This window comes from Gouania willdenowi, chromosome 22 (assembly GCF_900634775.1).
Source record: "Gouania willdenowi chromosome 22, fGouWil2.1, whole genome shotgun sequence".
Taxonomy (NCBI): Eukaryota; Metazoa; Chordata; class Actinopteri; order Blenniiformes; family Gobiesocidae; genus Gouania; species Gouania willdenowi.
In genome coordinates, this window is record NC_041065.1 from 4,038,087 (window position 1) to 4,056,787 (window position 18,701).

Below are 18,701 nucleotides of genomic sequence, written 5' to 3' on the forward strand. Positions count from 1 at the left end.
TTTTTAGTTAAAAATGATCATACTAAATATTACCAGCAACTCACACAATAACAAAAACACACCAAATAACAGAAAAATATACTGAATGATATGAAGAACAAACAACAACAAAATACACAAAATGACACACTAAACACACGGACTAAGAGTGAAAAATTCAGACTATTACCAGCAACACACAAAGCAACAACAAACACATCCTAAATTACAGAAAAATACACACGATCACAACAAAATACACACAAAAAGCAGAGAAACTTACAAAACGACATAGCAACCAAACAACACCGAAATTACACACACTGAGAAAGAATAATTTAAATAATACCAACAACACACAAAAACACACACAATAAAAGAAAAATATACTGAAACATAAAAAGAACAGACAAACAACAACACAACAACAAAATACACAAATGATCTTGATTGGAACATGAACTGAAAATACAAAGATGACAGAAAATGATGAAAACGATAGAAATAAAGTGATTTAAGAGACACTACATATTGTTTCATTCCACTTATTTACAAAATGAGATTATTTAAACTGTGTGTTTTTTTATTCCATCATTATGTTCTATATAATATAATTCTGAGCAAAATGTTGTTGTCGGACCAAGGGGGTACTTATAAAAGGTAGATAAAGAGGGAACTAAAGACTTTAATAATGTAAAGGCAGATGTGGATTCCTCTCACTCTGAGCGGAAGTGACGTAGTATCTACATGTTCCGGGGCAGAAGAGGCCGTGTGAACAGCGATGCTACCCCGTGGATTAGCAGCTTCCCAACGTCAACAATACGGGACACCGGCGGTCTGACTCACCGACGCACGACCTCCGAGTGTGGTCGGTGAACCAACTGACAGGAACTGACGAGTAGGTGAGCGGAAGGTCCTGCGCCGCCTTTTTTTGTAGACGCGCTTGGTCTGTTAGCATTTAGCATCCAGCTAGCTTGCTAACATGATGGTGTAGTGCTGTCTGTCTGAGCAGCTCAGCCTGAAACTAACCGGCTGCTGACACCGTAAACGTCCCGTTAACGCTAAACGACGCACGGCCGGCGCGCACGCACGCACTCTGAGCGGCTCCATCATCATCATCATCATCGTCATCATCATCATCACACACTAGTGCTGGGCGATATGGAGCAAAACTCATATCTCGATATTTTGTTCTCATTATGGTGATATACGATATTAATCTCGATATTTTTAACTCATTAATATGTTACCAGATAACTCATTTCTGTGTTAAATGTGCTGACAAAAAATGTCACACAAGCATAATTATTAACAAACAGTTGTACAATATGTGTCACTTTTGGCTTTTTCTCCTCTAAGTGTGAGTAAGGCGTGAGGCGTGGCTTGCTTAGGTGAAGGTCTGGTTGAGAACACATTCAGTGATCCATCTGAGTTTTTCATGCTGTTCTGAGAAGTAACAAATGCAGTGACTCCTAAAGCAAGTATTTTAATACAAAATAAGCTGTGAAAGTATTTGAAATTTGTAGAGAAGGACACAGTTTGCACTCTTTGAATAATATTAAATACTTGTTTGATGTGATTTATACTCTTATTGTATAAATAGAATAATAATCATAATAATTAGCCTTTAAAACAAGTTAGAAAAAATTAGATATATCTCAATATAGGCGATTTTGTCATTTTATACATTGTCAATATAGAAAACTAGATTTATCTTGAATCTCACTATATTGCCCAGCTCTATCACACAGTCCAGTGGGCTAACTAAAGCTAAACCAGCCTGTCCTTACTAACCATCACTAATGGTGGGAGTTTTGAGGCACCTCACCAATTGATTAAGATTAGAGACTGGATTTGATTAGGTATCGATTATCGATCTTGATTCGATAACTTTTCACAGCTTTGCTTTTTTCTTTCTGATGAATAACGGTTTTTAATCACATTGCATTGTAAAGCGCTAAAGCATCAGCATCCTCACTATTACATGTCATTGTCAACATCAAACAATATGGCTGATTATATACAGTTTATCTAGAAGTGTGCCAATACATCGATTATGAGATAAATTGCGATTCGACACGTCACCATTCTATAACGATTCATGAGAGCAGATGTTGTAGGTTTTATGATTTTAAAGCTGCTTTGATTGTTGCGTTTCTTGTGGGATTTTTGCAGCTTATTGAGGATTTTGTTTGGACATCTTTATTTATTTTTGCTGAATAAGATAGCTTTAAGAAGCTGAAAACGCTAAAAAAAAATTGTAATATGGTTCCTGTTGGATTTGGCAATTTTACATAAAGATAATAGAGATGCATTTGTTTGGTGACTTTAATTAATGGATACTGAGACATATACATTGTTTGAAAGTATGAAGTAGCCACAAAGTGAGGGGTTAAAAAAAAGATGCATCAAAAATCACGATAATCTTTAACATTGTGGTAATCGTTGAATAATGGAATAGTAGCACCCTGAATCCAGTCGAAGCGTGAGGTTCCTTAGATAGCACACCCCTGGTTCTTTGCTCACTTTCACATTCATTTTTGTTCTTTAAGTTTTAGTTGAGTGTTGCACGTCTGCATGTCTCTGGGAAGGCCACAGGAATACAGATTTCAGAGCTTTCTGTCCTTTACCAGGGCTCTATACAAACTTTTCCAGTGTGCAACCAACTTTCTCAGTTGGTCGCACTCCCACAGAATTTGGTCGCAACCTTTTTTCCTTTTTTTTTTTTTTTTTATGAGCTGGGAGGCGGGGATCTACGGCATAGCCATGCATGCTGATGAATAGTTGACTGAACTGGCATACCGTAGTTTTGTATGAAGTAAAGATTTACAATGACTCGAGATATATTTGCTAAATGTTTTAGTGTCAATATTAAGTTTTTCTGCAACAAGCAGTGGCTGAAATAATGTACTTGATCTAAGTTAACAGTAGCATAACCAATTTAGCATCTGCATTACTTCACCCCATGGAATTAAATTCAGAGGGACCAGCGCTTATAGTGAGGTCTCCTAACTAAGGATGTCCCGATCATGTGATCGGAAATCGGGCCCGATTATGTGGTTTCAGACTCGATCGGAATCAGACGTGATCTCCCGATCAGGACTTGGATATATATTTATTATCATTATAGGGGCGGGCGGTATACCGGTTCATACCAAATACTGGTATATATTTTTGTTATGATATACATATATATGATATAAATTTTTAATATACCACCGTACCGGTATATTGATTACACAACGTTTGGAATGCTACGCCGGAGACCGTAGCCTTTTCAATGTTGCACTGCAAAGGTAAACAGTAGCGCTCTGGTTATGGTGTAAATGTATCTATAAAAGACAGAAATATCTGTGTGCATGTGTGTGTGTGTGTCTCCCTGACGCGGTATGAGTTCGACCTGAAACTTAGTCAATGGCTTCCAAATACCCCGAGTGTGTGCATTTGTTATTTTGGAGTAATTTGTTGTAGCAAAATGGTCAAAACGTTAATTTTATATTTACGGCTCCCTCGATAAGAGCGCGGTATTGAGCGCGCTACTTCCGGTTCCAGGTGCATGACGTCACTGTGTCGCAGTTTGTTTGGGTTAAAAAAAAACCAAAAAAAAACAGGTCAGTATATTAAAAACCCTTTTGTACCTCTAAAAGTCATTTAAGTTAATATTTCATGGTTATTTAATATTATTCCTGTAATTCCAAACTTCTATCTAAAAAGCAAGGAACGTCTGTGTGTGTGTGCATGCGTGCGTGGTGTGTGTGTGGAGCAATTATCTCCCCGACGCGGTGCGAGTTTGACCTGAAACTTGGTCAACGGGTTCCAAATACCCCAAGTGTGTGTAACTGTTATTTTGGAATAATTTGTACATTTCAAAATGTTTATTTTAATTTTATTCCACTTCTGGACGGCCCCGAAACGAAACCTAGTATACCTCAGAGTGTGAGGGGGCGCTCCTATTTCACTGCACAGCTCCTCACCCGAGCAAGAGTCACGTGTGCGACCAGAGCCAATCGCTGCGCACACAGCCAAGCAGACACAGACACAAGCGATAGAGAAGAAGATGGTTTAGACCAAGACATGGGAGCTCCTCTGAATAGATCATTTGAAACCGTCAGCCACTGGTGAGTCTTTTGCAGACACGTTTCCCAACTCGTTCAATAATCCATTTGGAAAACTGCAGATTCTCTGTGGTGCCGTGCATGGAAGCTAGGCTCTGACCACTCGGTTCAAAGGTAAAAAAATATTTTTGTTTTTTAAAAAAGACAGCCGAATTGTAGATAATACTTTAATTTACTTACTCACTCATGTAGTTTGCAGCTTTACGTTTTGTTTTGCGCAGTTTTGTTACTTTTCTAATTGGTGCTACAATGTCTATGGAGTTTGGTTATCAGCGTCTCAAACATTTCACGGGAACACACACACAAGGTATTTATTTATTTATAATAAAAATAAACATATTCTAAATAAGTAAAATAAAACACAAAAAATGCACAAAAAGACAACTGAAAGATAAAAATAATACACATGACTCCAAAAAATATACATTACAATGAGTAAAATAACACAGAAAATGCACGAAAAGACAACTGAAAGATAAAAAATACACGAGTCCAAAAAATATACATTACAATGAGTAAAATAACACAAAAAATGCACAAAAAGACAACTGAAAGATAAAAAATATACACATGACTCCAAAAAACATACATTACAGAAAAATACACCAAACAAAAAAATATAAAAGTAAGTAAAAAAAAAAAACTCAAATAAAAATATACTAAATGAGTAATATAAAACAAAACTAAACAATAGTTATACAAAAAGTATACAAAATGACTCCAGAATCACTCTATAATGGCAACCAAAAACAGTTATACAAAAAATGCACAGAAAGACAACTGAAAGATAAAAAAAAAACACACATAATGACTCCAAAAAACATACATTACAGAAAAATACACCAAACAAAAAAATATAAAATTAGGTAAAAAAATAAATAAAACAAACACATTTATCATGTTCATGTCCCATAGAATTAAAACAAGGAAATCACACACACTATTTTACTTTGCACCCACAAATAAACACCTTTATAACACAGAGTACAGAGTATGTACACCTCTGTGTACTTCCAACCTTCAAACACACACTCATTTGGCCATAATTGACAACTCTACTTAAGCTCCCACTATATGAATACATACTTACGACGGGCACTTTACTAGCAACCAAAAACAATTATACAAAAAATGCACAAAAAGACAACTGAAAGATTAAAAAAAATACACATTACTCCAAAAACATACATTACAGAGAAATACAACAAAAATATGAAAATGACTCAGAATACACAAAACTAAATATTTATACAAAAAATACACAAAATAACAGAAATGAACAAAATTACACAAAATGACTCCAGAATCACACTACAATGGCAACAAAAACTATAATTATACAAAAAATGCACAAAAACACAACAGAAAGATACGCAAATACACATATTAACTCCAAAAAACATACATTACAGAAAGATACACCAAACAAAAAAAAATATAAAAGTGAGTTTAAAAAAAACAAACACATTTATCATCTTCATGTCCCATAGAATTAAACCAGGGAAATCGCACACGCTGTTTCATTTTGCACCCGCAAATAAACCCCTTTATAACAGTACAGAGTATGTACACCTCTTTGTACATCCAACCTTCAAACACACTCATTTGGCCATAATTAACTCTACTTAAGCTCCCACATGAATGCATACTTCCAACGGGCACTGTACTAGTCCTTTAAATCTCGGGTCACGGACTTCACTTCCTCCTTCGTCTCCATGAATGTGGACGGTGGCTGTGCTGACGGTCGTTAGCCGATCAGATCACAAACATTCTGATTCTTTAGACAGAGGAATGTAACGTTGTTGTGATCGGATGGGTCCACAACATGGCTCCACTATGATTATTGTTTGTTCTGCGCCAGGGTGAGTGTTTCTTTTTATATTATTCTATGTGCTAAGAAAGATGCTAGCAGCTACAATGTAAACAAAGACACACACACACAGACACGTGGCTGATGCGCATGCGTGTGTGCACTACATCGGGATGTACATGGTGAACGCACACAGAGCCGTTTAGAGAGAGAGAGTTGCGACTTTGGTGTTGCAAAACCTTTATTTTTTGTGGTACTTTCGGATCTCTCTCTTCTCTTTTTTTTGTTTAATTTCTCAACACCCTGACGGATTATGTACATGACGCGCGCACGTGTGAGAGAGATAACGCACGGAGGAGATAGAGGTAAACACACATATTATGTGCATGACACGTGTGTAAGGGATTTTTTGTATTATTATTTTATCTTATAGTTACTGGTATTCTCATTGTGTTATTGTTATTGCTATTACCTTATTTTATATTATTGTTTTTATAGTATTATAGTTACTGGATTTTCATTATATTATTTTATTATTGCATTTATTACCATTGTAGGAGGATGAGTTATTATTAATGGGTTATATAACTAAGAATATTAATTATGATTATTAATATTACTTCAAATTTTGCGGGGTGCCACTCCTTTTAACAGGAGAAATATGTCTAAGTTTTTAGACTAAACTCATCAATGTGAAACCAGGGAAAAGTGAATTCTAACAGCAAATCTACACCATAATCACAGCTTTAATGAATCAGAGGAATCAAAGATTATGTTTAACCTTTTATTCAAAAGTCAACAATTAACACAGTCAAAATATCAATTGAAATGGGATAATTAAATCATGACAAAATGCATTTCTAGGCTAATAAAAGTGAGGATTATATGTAATAAAGTGAAATCACTATTCTAGGAGAATGCTAGTCTACTAAATATTGAATAAAAATGCAGGATACATATTCGAATAAAAAGATCATAAAATCAAAGAATATAATCATAAAGAGAGCTCATAACAAAGAGAGGAAGACAGACAGGGGAAACGAACAAACATGAATGAGATGAACTGTGTGTGGAACATGTTGTGAGTGTGTGTAAGTGTGTAGTTATGGAAGTATGTATGTGATCTATTGTGGATGAAGTTTGCTGATGAAAGTTCATTCAGGTACCTTGAAGATGATGTCAGGGTGGGACCTGGAGGTGCTGTTTGAAGCAATGCAGCAGGACGTGCCACTGTTGAGTTCTGTTGCGTTTCAACAGAGTATAGCCCCTTCAGCCGATCCAGGTGGTTCTGGCCTTCGCAGCTGGGTTAGAGAATGGTTCGTGGCTTACTCCAATGGGTCGCGGGCTGGGCTTCTTTCGGCTGTTACGCACGTCACTAGATGCTGGATTCGTCTGAACCAAGCAGCTGTTGATTCCAAAAATCTAACTGTTTCAACTAAAAATAAAATGAAATAAATGAAAAGGTGGGGAAGGGAAACGCGTTGAGTATGAAACGCCAGCGTCCCAAAACTGAAGTTAGGAGCGGTTTTCTTCCTTTTAAAAGGTTATCTTTGGGACTTGCCTCCCAAGAAGGAAACTTCGTTGATTGGTTTAAAGTTGCCAGCATCTCAGCTGGCTACCCTTGGGTGTGTCTGGGGTGTGTGTTTATGTGAGACAAAGACAAACAGGAGGGATGATTCCTAGATTTACACATAAACAATAATACTGAGTTCAGCATATTCAAATAATCTTTTCAACATCATATCTTGAAATATCATGTAATACGAAAGACTTTGATACCAAACACGACTGGAAAATAGCCTCGGATCACTTTAGGAACCGGTTAATGAATTTTACTTGTAATTACTCATAAACATAAATGTCAAAAATCATGTTATGCCTCTTCTTTACTATATGGTTGCAGTAGATACCTCAAACTAACTTTTGTAATGTTTTCTGGTATTTTAAGCACTTTTTAAATGATGGAACATTTAAAATATCATTCTGTAGGTATTAAATTATCTGAAAAGAGTGGAATAGGACAGACAACATTTGCAGTTTCAATTTCTGTAGAAACCATTCCAATAATGTTTTCATTTGTAACTTTTCAAACATAATACAATTTCTTTGTTCTCCCTTCTTCACTGGGACACATCTCAGAGAAGGGGCCTGGAAAGTGTCCTTCTGTGACATCTCACCACAGGGGGTCAAAGGATCATTGGGACAGTTCTGTGATCTTACAGCATCCCAAAATTATCTGTTTGTAAAGGAGGGAGAAGACTGATGTTCTTCCCCCGTGTGGAGTCGTAAAAAGAGTTCGTACTGAATATTTCAAAGAGTTGGGTCAGTGTTTTCGGCTACGATATTGGGTTCAAAGGCCACATAGTGGGGTTAGCTATGCACCTCAAAGTTGCGGGGGCAGGTATTGTGTAAACAGTTTGTGATAAAGAAACAGGCTCCTTGGTTAATTCCTGCTAGGAAGAGGGTCTTTAGGCTTGATGTGGTTTGGTTCCCTACACCATTAATATCATTACAACATTACGTTTATTACTATAACTACTTTCACTATTAATATTATATCCCTATCAACATATTTATTATTATCATGGCTCAACACAAACTTATCCAGTGGTGGCAATGGTGTGACAAATTTTCTCTGTTAGTCTAGGGGTTTTACAGCATAGACATACATGCTGATGAATAGTTGACTTAACTGGCGTACCGTAGTTACCGTGTCTCTCTTAACAACCTGCGACGGATTATGTGCAAGACATGCGCGTGTGTGTCATAGATAACGCACGGAGGAGATGGCTGGCGCACACACACACACACACACACACAGTATTCATGATAAAAAATATACTAAATGAGTAAAATAAAACTAAAAACTAAACAATATTTATACAAAAAGTACACAAAATGACAACAGAAATGCATAAAAATTAGGGATGTAACCATTAATCGTAAGGCAGTTAATAATCGATTCATAAGTATCAAGGTTCACATTGATGTTGTGAAAATTGAATCGCAGTACTTTTTTTTAACCAGCAGAGGGCGCTATCCAGAAGTGTTGGCGGCGAGTGAAATCTGCTAATACTTTCTTTCTGGCCGCCTTCTACTCTTAAACATATTAATAAATGATTCCTTACCCCTTTAGCACCAAAAGAATAGCTGTAATATTACGTGAATATCTGTAAAAGTCACGTTTTTCTATTAGCTCTGTCTGCTAGCATAGCATTTCTTCTTCACTGCAAGATATCTGCATGCCAACCGACCACTGGGTTACCAGCGCCCTCTGCTGGTCCAAACAAATATCTGACCTAAATACAGTAAAATGACTGGGTTTTTTTTAAGTCCAATTGTTAAGGCACAAAATACATTTTCAGTTGCACTTTTAAAAAGAAAAAGAACTATTATGCAGTTTTGTATTGTTTCCTGTTGAACCAGAATTTAAATAGTAAGCTTCTTCTACATTTGTATTGTTCCTTTATTTCATTCAAGATTTATTTTTAGTTAAATTGCATTGTTTTGAATAGTTTATCAAGGGATTCTTTTGACAATGAAAAACAGTATTTTCCCCAAAAAAATAAGGAATATTTTTCAGTCATTTATATACAGTCCCATTTTGTAAAATAAATCGTGAGAGAATCGTATCGTGAACCCAGTATCGTGAATCGAATCGTATCGGGAGTTGAGTGAATCGTTACATCCCTAATAAAAATATACAAAAAGGCTCCAAAAACACACAAAATTACTCCAAAAAACATACATTACTGAAAAATACACCAAACAAAAATATGAAAATGAATTAAAATACACAAAACGAAATACTTATACAAAAAATACACAAAATTGCAACAATGCACAAAACTACACTAAAAAGATACAAAATCATTCCAGAATGACACTACAATGGCAATAAAAAACAATAATTATACAAAAAATGCACAAAATGACAACAGAAAGATACAAAAATACACATAATGATTCCAGACACATACATTACAGAAAAATACACCAAACAAAAAAATATAAAAGTGAGTAAATAGAATTAAACCAGGAAAATTGGACCCACATTTTGCACCTGCAATTATACCCCTTATGCTCCCACATGAATGCATACTTCCGACGGGCACTGTACTAGTGGATAAGAAAGCTCTGAAGCTGCAGAACTGGTAGAACATGATGTCACAGAAGAACTAGTGTCAAAAAGAGGAGGAGCCCTGTCTGTTGTTTGGTCGGCAGAACAAGTTGGATGCAGAGCGGAGGTGGAGTTAGACCCAAGTTCTCAGACATTTGTGAATAAAGGAGTTCAACAGCAGGTAAATCCCTTCAACATTTGTCTGTTTGAATAGACCAAACGTATCGTTAGCCTCTCTGCTAACTAGCCTGATGCTAGTGTGTGTGCGCACAGATGTTTGAGGGTGTGTTGTGTGTTTGTGTGCACATGCTCGCGCCAGTGTTTGTGTGATTTGCGTGTGCGTGTGTATGTTTGTGTGTGAGAATAGACCATCCTAAGTCAATCTACTGCAGTATTTCTTATATCAAGCGCCTACAACAGGACATGCAGGTGTGTTCTAAATCAGTGATTCTCAATTGGTGGGTCACGGACCTGTACTGGGTGGGTCACACAGATGGTCAAATATAAATAAATACTTAATGTCTCATGTTGGACTTGTCTTTTATTTTTAAATAAACTTTTCTTTTGACTGCCAAGCTGTGAAATGCATGTTGCACAGGAAAATATATAGATTGATGTTGTAAAAAAGATTGTGTTTTCAACATCTATTTTTTGAAAAACTAAATTTGGTTGGTTGAATTCTAAAAAAAAGTGGAACCCAATGAGAAAATGTGGGTCCCAGGCTGAAACCAGATGAGAACCCCTATATCAACCTCTAACTGCAGACCTCACACACTTTATTTAGTAAGCAGCTAATAATTTACATGCTCTGCACCTGTGCTAACAAAATTAAGTTGTCATACTTTTCATCAAGAAAAACACATTTCAATCTGTGAACTAAATGAGGAGAGTAAGTATTAAGAGTGCAGTTCTAAAAGTGCATTACTGGCCTTACTTTACAACATTGGCACTTTTGTTTTCTTATTTGTTAACATGCCTTTTGGGTATTTTAAGATGAGGCACTATTCATTTTTATATTAGACATTTTTATTTAATATTTAATCTTGCACTAAAGTCTAATGTGAATTTTCTTTTAATTTATCACTTGATTGATCAAGCTACATCAAGGGACATCCTGGATCTGTTTTTTGCTCTTCTCTATCTTTTTAATGTATTATATGAAGTATCGGATCGAGACTCAGTATCGGCTCAAAATCAAAGTACTCGGACTCGGGGGCAAAAAAAACCTGATCGGGACATCCCTACTCCTAACCCTCTTCCCCTGGTCAGGGGTCTTCAACCTTTACTCTACAAGGAACCATTTAACCTCATCTCACCTGGATTAAAGTCCTCCTGGAGCTGAAAAAATACCTTCTCAATGAAGACAATACAGTGGATTAAATTATACACAGTTAAAATTATATAGAATAATGTTTGATTTAATTTGAATTCAATTTTATTGATCATGTAAATGGTATTTTAAAAGCAGTTTAAAATAAAATAAAATGAATTAACATCAAAAAATAAAACAGTATATTCATCTTCAAATTCTTACACATCTCAGTTTACATGAACACAATGTTATATAAAGAATATATTTTTTTAGTTAATGTATTTGAAAGGCTCCAAAAAGTAACTTGAAATTGATAACACAAGATCATGTGATCAACACATGTTAATTTCTCATTTCTTGCCACACAAACATGCATATTTAACCTGTACATTGGTGGTTAAATTAATCTTTTCCCACACAATTAAAATCTCTATTTTCTTCCAGAATAGTGTTTATGTTGGTTTAGTTATCTTACCATAGATTTAAAACTTAAGGTTAGTCACAGGTGCAGGAAAGTTGATGGTCTGTAGATGTTGCAGGAGGTGAAGTAGGAAGGTGCTGAGTCATTGCACAACATGATTTATTTTAGGTTAACAAATTGTCATATCTTGATTTTGCTCGTCATTAATCATTAATAGCCTCTGTAAAAAAAAACCTATTTATTTCAATCATTTTTTTTTTAAAGCTATAAGGAGCCATTGCAAAAGTCAAAGAGCCACATTAGGCTCTAGAGCCGCAGGTTGCAGACCCCTGCCCTGGGAGAACCACAGCTGAACATTACAAGAGATCACATTACTCCTGTATTAGCCTCTCTGCATTGGCTTCCCATAAAATATAGAATAGAATTCAAGATTCTTATTCTCACTTATAAAGCCCTAAATGGACAGGCACCAGTCTATCTCAAGGAGCTTGTAGTGCCATACAATCCCCCCAGAACACTACGCTCTCAAAATGCTGGACTACTCGTTGTTCCATTTGTCTCTAAAAGTAGTATAGGAGGAAGAGCTTTCAGTTATCAGGCCCCACTTCTCTGGAACCATCTACCAACCACGGTTCGGGGGGCAGACACCCTCTCTACCTTTAAGGTTAGGCTCAAAACATTCTTCTTTGGTAAAGCTTTTAGTTAGGAACCAGCTCATAGTTAAGATGCAATAGGCATAGACTGCCGGTGGGGGGGTCTGGCATGCTCGGTCGGAGAGAGGTTGGAGAGGGCGTTAAGAGAGAAGTCATTTAGGTTAGAGAGGGACCGGAGAGGGTCCCATTCCTCTCTCAAACACTCCCTCTATGTCTGCTTCTTCCCTTGTGTGTTTGCTCCTGTACTCCTTCTGGCTTTTGTCTTGCAGGTCCGTGGGATCCTCAGTGTGGAGTTACAGAGTCTCAACAACTCTGTCTCCACCCTTTCCTCTGCACACACCCAACACAGCATAACGTGGATGGCTGTTCATCATAGGAATGGGATCCACACAAGGTTCCTGCTGCTTAACAGAAGGTTTTCCTTGCCGCCATGATGAATTCATGTTGGGTGTGGGATACATATGTATGTGTATATATGTATATATGCATATGTGTGTATCCATAAAATGAAGAGTCCATCCTTAAGACTGCTCTACTGTAAAGTGTCTTGAGATACCATTGGTTATGATTTGGCGCTATACAAATAAAAGATTGATTGATTGATTTAATTTGACTTGATTTATATTGATTATGTAAATGGAAATTTATAAACAGTTTAAAATCAAATAAAATACATTGACATCAAGAAAAAAAACAGTATCTTGCATCTTCAAATTCTTATGCATTATGGGTGCAACTCACTTGACTTGACTTGTCATCAATTATTGAAACGATTAATTGACTAATCGGATGACAAATCGTACATTTTTTTGCTCTATGTTGCTACAGTCTTTTAAATTTGGCTTGGGGCTAATTATGACAAATAAAAACAATAAATAAGTAAATAAAACAATTCCCAACTTGTGTTAACAGGTTCCTTACAAACACAAAAGAAATTGAATACATCAGCACAAGAATCCATTAATGTTATTGTATATAATTAGTTTATTTCCTCATTAATAATGAAATTATTTTCTAAAAAAAAATCAAAAGCACATGAAAAGTTATGCTTGATAAATATATATCTCTGATTTCCTATGATTAAACTTGATCAAGCTGATGAATTAATCATTCAGGATATTTAGGTATAATAGTCACAATAGTTACATTACTGTCTAATGGAACCAGCTTTGTCTGTGAACACGTGAAATATAATTAAATATATTGTGTTTCACAAGTTGGGACGGATAAATAGTGACATTAGTATTTATGCTAACATTAATTTCACACGACGTGTGACATGTTTTATCCCTCCATACAAGTGTTAAATCTGACCATAAACAAATCGGTGGCTCTTTGTGATTTTATGACACTGCGCTGTGTTGTTTTTACTTGGTCTATTTCATTAAGTGGTTAGCAGTAGCACTTAGTCCAGTGTTATGTGTCCGGGGGTTTGTTTAGCTTAGTTATTTGAGCACCGTCACCGTGTTTGTGGGAACTTTGGGTTGATCTGACGGAGGAACGTAGACTGATTCACTTTGTTGGGTGGGTGTCTCAGTCTGGTCTTAACCAAGTCGTTGTGCGTGATGTGTCGCTGCTCGTCAAAGCTTCAGGTAGATTGTGACGAGCAGAGCTGCGAGACTGCCACCGGGTCGGAGGCAGGGAAAGTTGCATGTGCTGTTTTCTGGCCAGAGACATCAGGGGTGTGAAAGACCCTCGATCACCCCATAAACACTTGTATCAGAGCAGTCACAGGGACTATGAAAAGGATTTATTAATGTGAAAAAGTTTCTTAGTTCTGCTTTAATTGCTCCCTGGGTGCTACACTGTGGCAGCCCACAGCTACCCCTCAAGGTTGAAGGAAGAGAAAGATTTTCACTTCGGTGATTAATAAAGGATACATTATTATTATTAATAATAATCATGTTTGTTGCCCCCGCTGTGAAAGCGTTGCCCATCCCTGCCCTAGACCATCTGCAGAGCTGCTTGATGACACTTGATCAGAGTGTGACGTGTTGGAGCTGGAAGACATTAGTGGCCTCCAGCACCAGCTTTGGTCAGCTCTGATCTAAGACTCCTTTTCAACCAAAAGAACCCATTGTGGGTTTGGTGCCATTGTTAGCGCCTGAGCTTAGTTGGTTCCAATCCTGTTTTTCCACTTTTGCAGTCTTTTTGACCACATATGAAGTAACTGTGTCTACAAGGCATACATTTGGCCCATTTTTTTTCTTTTTTTTTTTTAAAAGCCTTTTTCTAAAAAAAAACCTGTCAGTGACTTAAAAGCTTTTTTTTTTTTTTTTTTGCTTTAGTGACAACTCTAACATCTGAACATTGTTTCCTTATATAAAACAAAAAAAAACACTGAGACCGGGCTTTTGATGGCTAAATGATGCTATCTGGGTCAGAGTTGAATGGATTTCTTACAGTAATTTGGCATTCCGCCAAGTTTCTCTCCCATCAGTCTGCACACACATACAGTAACTTCCTCTTCCTCCCGGACATGCTGAGTGTCACTGCGTTCCCTGTTTTTTTTTTATCGTTTTATCTCACCATCGCCACACTATCCATGAGTTCCACACATGCTCTGGTCGAGTGTGCGCTGCTGGGAACGTCAACTTTTGTACGTAGCGCCATTTTCTGTCTCGAAAATACTTTTCCTCCTCTCCTCTCTTAGCTCTGCTGAGCATGGATAATCTCTCATCCAAAGGTGCGCTGCTACCTCCTACATGTCACCTATTATTTTGCTATCTTCCTCACAGGCTGGAGTATTTTGTACCCCCCCCCTCCTCCCGACACGCAGCGATGACCCGTTTGGCCCAGTTAGTTGATGGTTTTATCTCACCATCGCAACATTATCAATATTTTACTCATGTCCATACATGTTTTGTGTTAGTATGTGGTGCTGTGATCTGCTAGATACGTCACAATGTCACTCCGTAGCGCCATAATCTCACTCGTTCCTGCTTCTTCCTCCTTTGCTGGGTAGCATCAGTGGCTAAGCTCTCATCTTTTTTTTTTTTTTTTTTTTTTTTCTTCTCTGCACATTCTGTTGAAGGTTAACACTACAAGAAGTGCAATCTTTTAACAGCAATGCATATTTTGTTATTGCAATTAAATAAATTTATTTATTTCATTGCATAATTGTGACCATCTAAGCTAAGGCTAAGCTCTCATCTAAAGGTATACTGCTGTCATCTTCAAGGCACAGTTGGTCACTACATCACCCCACAGCTTAGATATTTTTTCTAGTAATCCCCGTGAAAAAACGCAAATGAAGAGTTATCTCGTCAATGGCACTGAGTGAGTTAATACGCTTGACAAATGCAAACCTGTCCTATAATATCAACGCATTATATTTACTTATTTATTGCAGGTGCTAGAGGCCCTTAAACCCCTTAAAGTGGCAGCAGAGGCACTTTCAACTGACAAATATCCACCAGCGTCGGCTGCGCTGCCTTTATATGTTCTGCTCGCACAACTGGAAAAGCGAATGCCAGACGGACCAGAACCACCGGCATTTTCAGAGATGAAGACAAAGATTGCCACAGATCTGGAGAAGCGTTATTTTGAGGAAAAGGGCGCATTTATGCTGCTTAACAAAGGGAGTTAACTGGATCCACGCTTTCATTGCCTCGTTCATTTGAAAGAGGAGCAGAGACAACAGGTGCAGGTGGCTATTCTAGAGGAGATGAAACAAGTGAATGTGGCAGAAGGTACAGGCAGTGAGGCCGCTTGCGAACAATCCCGTGATCAGCAACCGCAACCCGCTGAGAAAACTGCGTTATCTGCTATGAGGTCTCTCTTCGGAGACATGTATTGCACGGACAGCCCAGACCAGGAGGACATCAACCTGCTGCTTCAAAAAGAGATGTCGATGTATGAACAAGAGTCTCCAATTCCTGCGCAATGGCAAAGAAATATCTTTCCATCCCCGGATCATCAGTGCGCTCTGAACGCATATTTTCCACCCCTAGGAAAATGGTAAATAAAAAGAGCACTGGCTCCTTCAAATGTGGACCGTCTTGTGTTTTTTGCAAATAACCTGTAGGCCTTCATTCAGTGAATAGATATTCATATTCATTAATAAAGAAGGTAGAAAAGTTCCATGTTTACCGCAGCTCGCTCGGAGTGTTCAGTTCTATACTGTAAAAATGTTTCAATCACTGACTAAAGCCTGCTATATTTGGTTATGCGCAGAGAGCATGAGGGTGCGGGCAAGAATACGTTCAAGGTTGTCTAATGTTTTAACTTGAATAAAAAAACCAAGTAGTTAATATGTCTCTTTGTATTAATTTGTCCTGTTATTGACCTAATTGACATGTGCCACCAGATATATAATTTTTTGTCAATTTAAAAATTTTAGAGGGAATATTTGAACGTCATTTTTGGGCAATTTTTACACCCCTAGTACATACACGGTAGTGTATGCACTATTTGTTCATGCGGAGGGGTACTCCGCTCTTGTGGTTTCCAGCGCATCTTGTGGATCGGTGGAGCACCATGGAGCAGGTCCTTTTTAGAACCTGTCATATTGCCTTGTATTGCTGATCTGACGTGTTTGTGACTAGGGCTGGAGGTAAACGATTATTCGGGCGAATGTTTCATTGAATAGTCGGCTTTTCTAACGACTAATTAGACATATAATCTAACGATTATTTTTTGTTGCACGATTAATAAAAACCATAAAATCTCATATAAATACCTAAAAATATTAATAAATTACTTTTAAACCACACACAACTAAAGCAATAAATAAAATGGTTTATCAATTCTCTCTCAAAAAACTAAATTGCACTAGCAATAAATATTAAACATTGAGGCACAAATGTATATACTGGAGTTGTACATTCCTTAACAGGTAACACTTCCAATCTAGTTAGAACCTTTATAAACAAAAATGCTAGCGGCCCCGCCTCCCCCTGTTTCATTTTGTTACGTTTTCATTCAGTTATAAACCAAACAGAATGGTCCAAATAGTTTCTAGTATACTCCATTCATTCCACCATGGAACAAACATGCACGAGCTGAGGGTGAACCTCCTTATCATACAGCCTGTTTGGAGGCGAAAGACGAGGAAAACAAAATATTTAGGCTTAGCTTGTTAGTCCCGCTCAGCATCCCCGCTTCTGCTTCCGATGACACCGCTTACGTCTCCTCCGCTGGCAGACACCGCGGGTTAGAGGCTCCGCTGACGGCAAATAACTATACCTTGAGGCTTATGGCTGCGTTTTCACATGCGTGTGGCGAGTAGGTGTGGCGACGCGTCGACTTCCGGATTTGAAGTCGACGATTTTTTAGAACCGAATAGTCGATGTCGTCGATGCGTTGCTACAGGCCTATTTGTGACACAATGCGACCTAGCGGTTTGACAAAACAAATGATTATCACCTTAAATGCACTATTCCTGTAGTTAGAAGAGGAAAAAAAATACTTGGCAGCTTAACACTCCGGTGAGAGTTTGAATGAGTGCTGCTGCTGGATAAAGACGGACCCCGAAGCGCTGAGATGGCTTACAATAACAATAACCGCTTAACTATCCATCTGTTTTACTGTAAAGTGCCGTTTTTTGGCTGAAAACAATAGCAGTGTTTGGATAGCACAATAACATTGCTTTGGTGATCACTGATTTCCCTCGTTAAAGAGCGAGACATGAATGTCAGTGCCTATAGACACGCCCACTCATGAATATACATAAGTACTGTAGGCCCCTAAACAGTCCGATTTTTAGAACTGCTCAGAAAGTCAATTTTCAGAGGCTAAAACTCTGGAAAAATAAACCTCAAATGCTATGTTTTTGGGGTTCTTGGAACAAATGGAGATGGGTGAAAAATAGTATAATATGTCCCCTTTAAAGCTACATTGACTTTTCTATTTTGGTGATCGATATTTATCTTTTTTTTTTTTAACAGCTTATTTTGTTTTAAAATACATGTTTTAGCAGTCTCTGATGTCATTACTTCTCAGAACAGCATAAAAAACGCTATTGGATGGATTGCTGAGTGCGTTCTAGCCCAGACCTTCCCCAAAACAAGCCACACGACAGAACTCGCTCACACGTGCTGTCCCTTATAGGAGAAAAAGACTAAAGTGGCACATATTGTGTAGCTGTTTATTAACAAATGAGCCATGAGGAAGTAAGACGCGTCTGCTGCTGATAGCTTGTCAAAATTTCTTTAAGTACATTACAAAGAAGCATTTTTTTTCTTTCTTATTGGACTCCATTGTTAATGTTTTTTTATTTTTATTAATCTTTGCTAACACAACCATTTGCTGGGAAGTTTAAAAAATGGCCACTGTGTGTGTGGCCAAGTG

The 18,701-nt window shown here is 37.4% G+C and overlaps 1 protein-coding gene across 4 annotated transcripts in view; it reads left to right on the plus strand.

The window, feature by feature from the left end:
• Window positions 1–731: 731 nt before the first annotated feature.
• The window catches only part of dicer1 (dicer 1, ribonuclease type III), a 65,743-nt gene continuing 47,773 nt past the window's right edge, over window positions 732–18,701 (plus strand). For 2 of the 4 annotated variants that reach the window (XM_028437576.1, XM_028437579.1), the window contains exon 1: window positions 732–881. The gene's annotated coding sequence lies outside the window, so the exon portion shown is untranslated. Of the gene's footprint in view, window positions 882–10,122; window positions 10,206–18,701 lie in introns of those variants that run through there. The other 2 variants (XM_028437577.1, XM_028437578.1) reach the window with 2 other exon arrangements.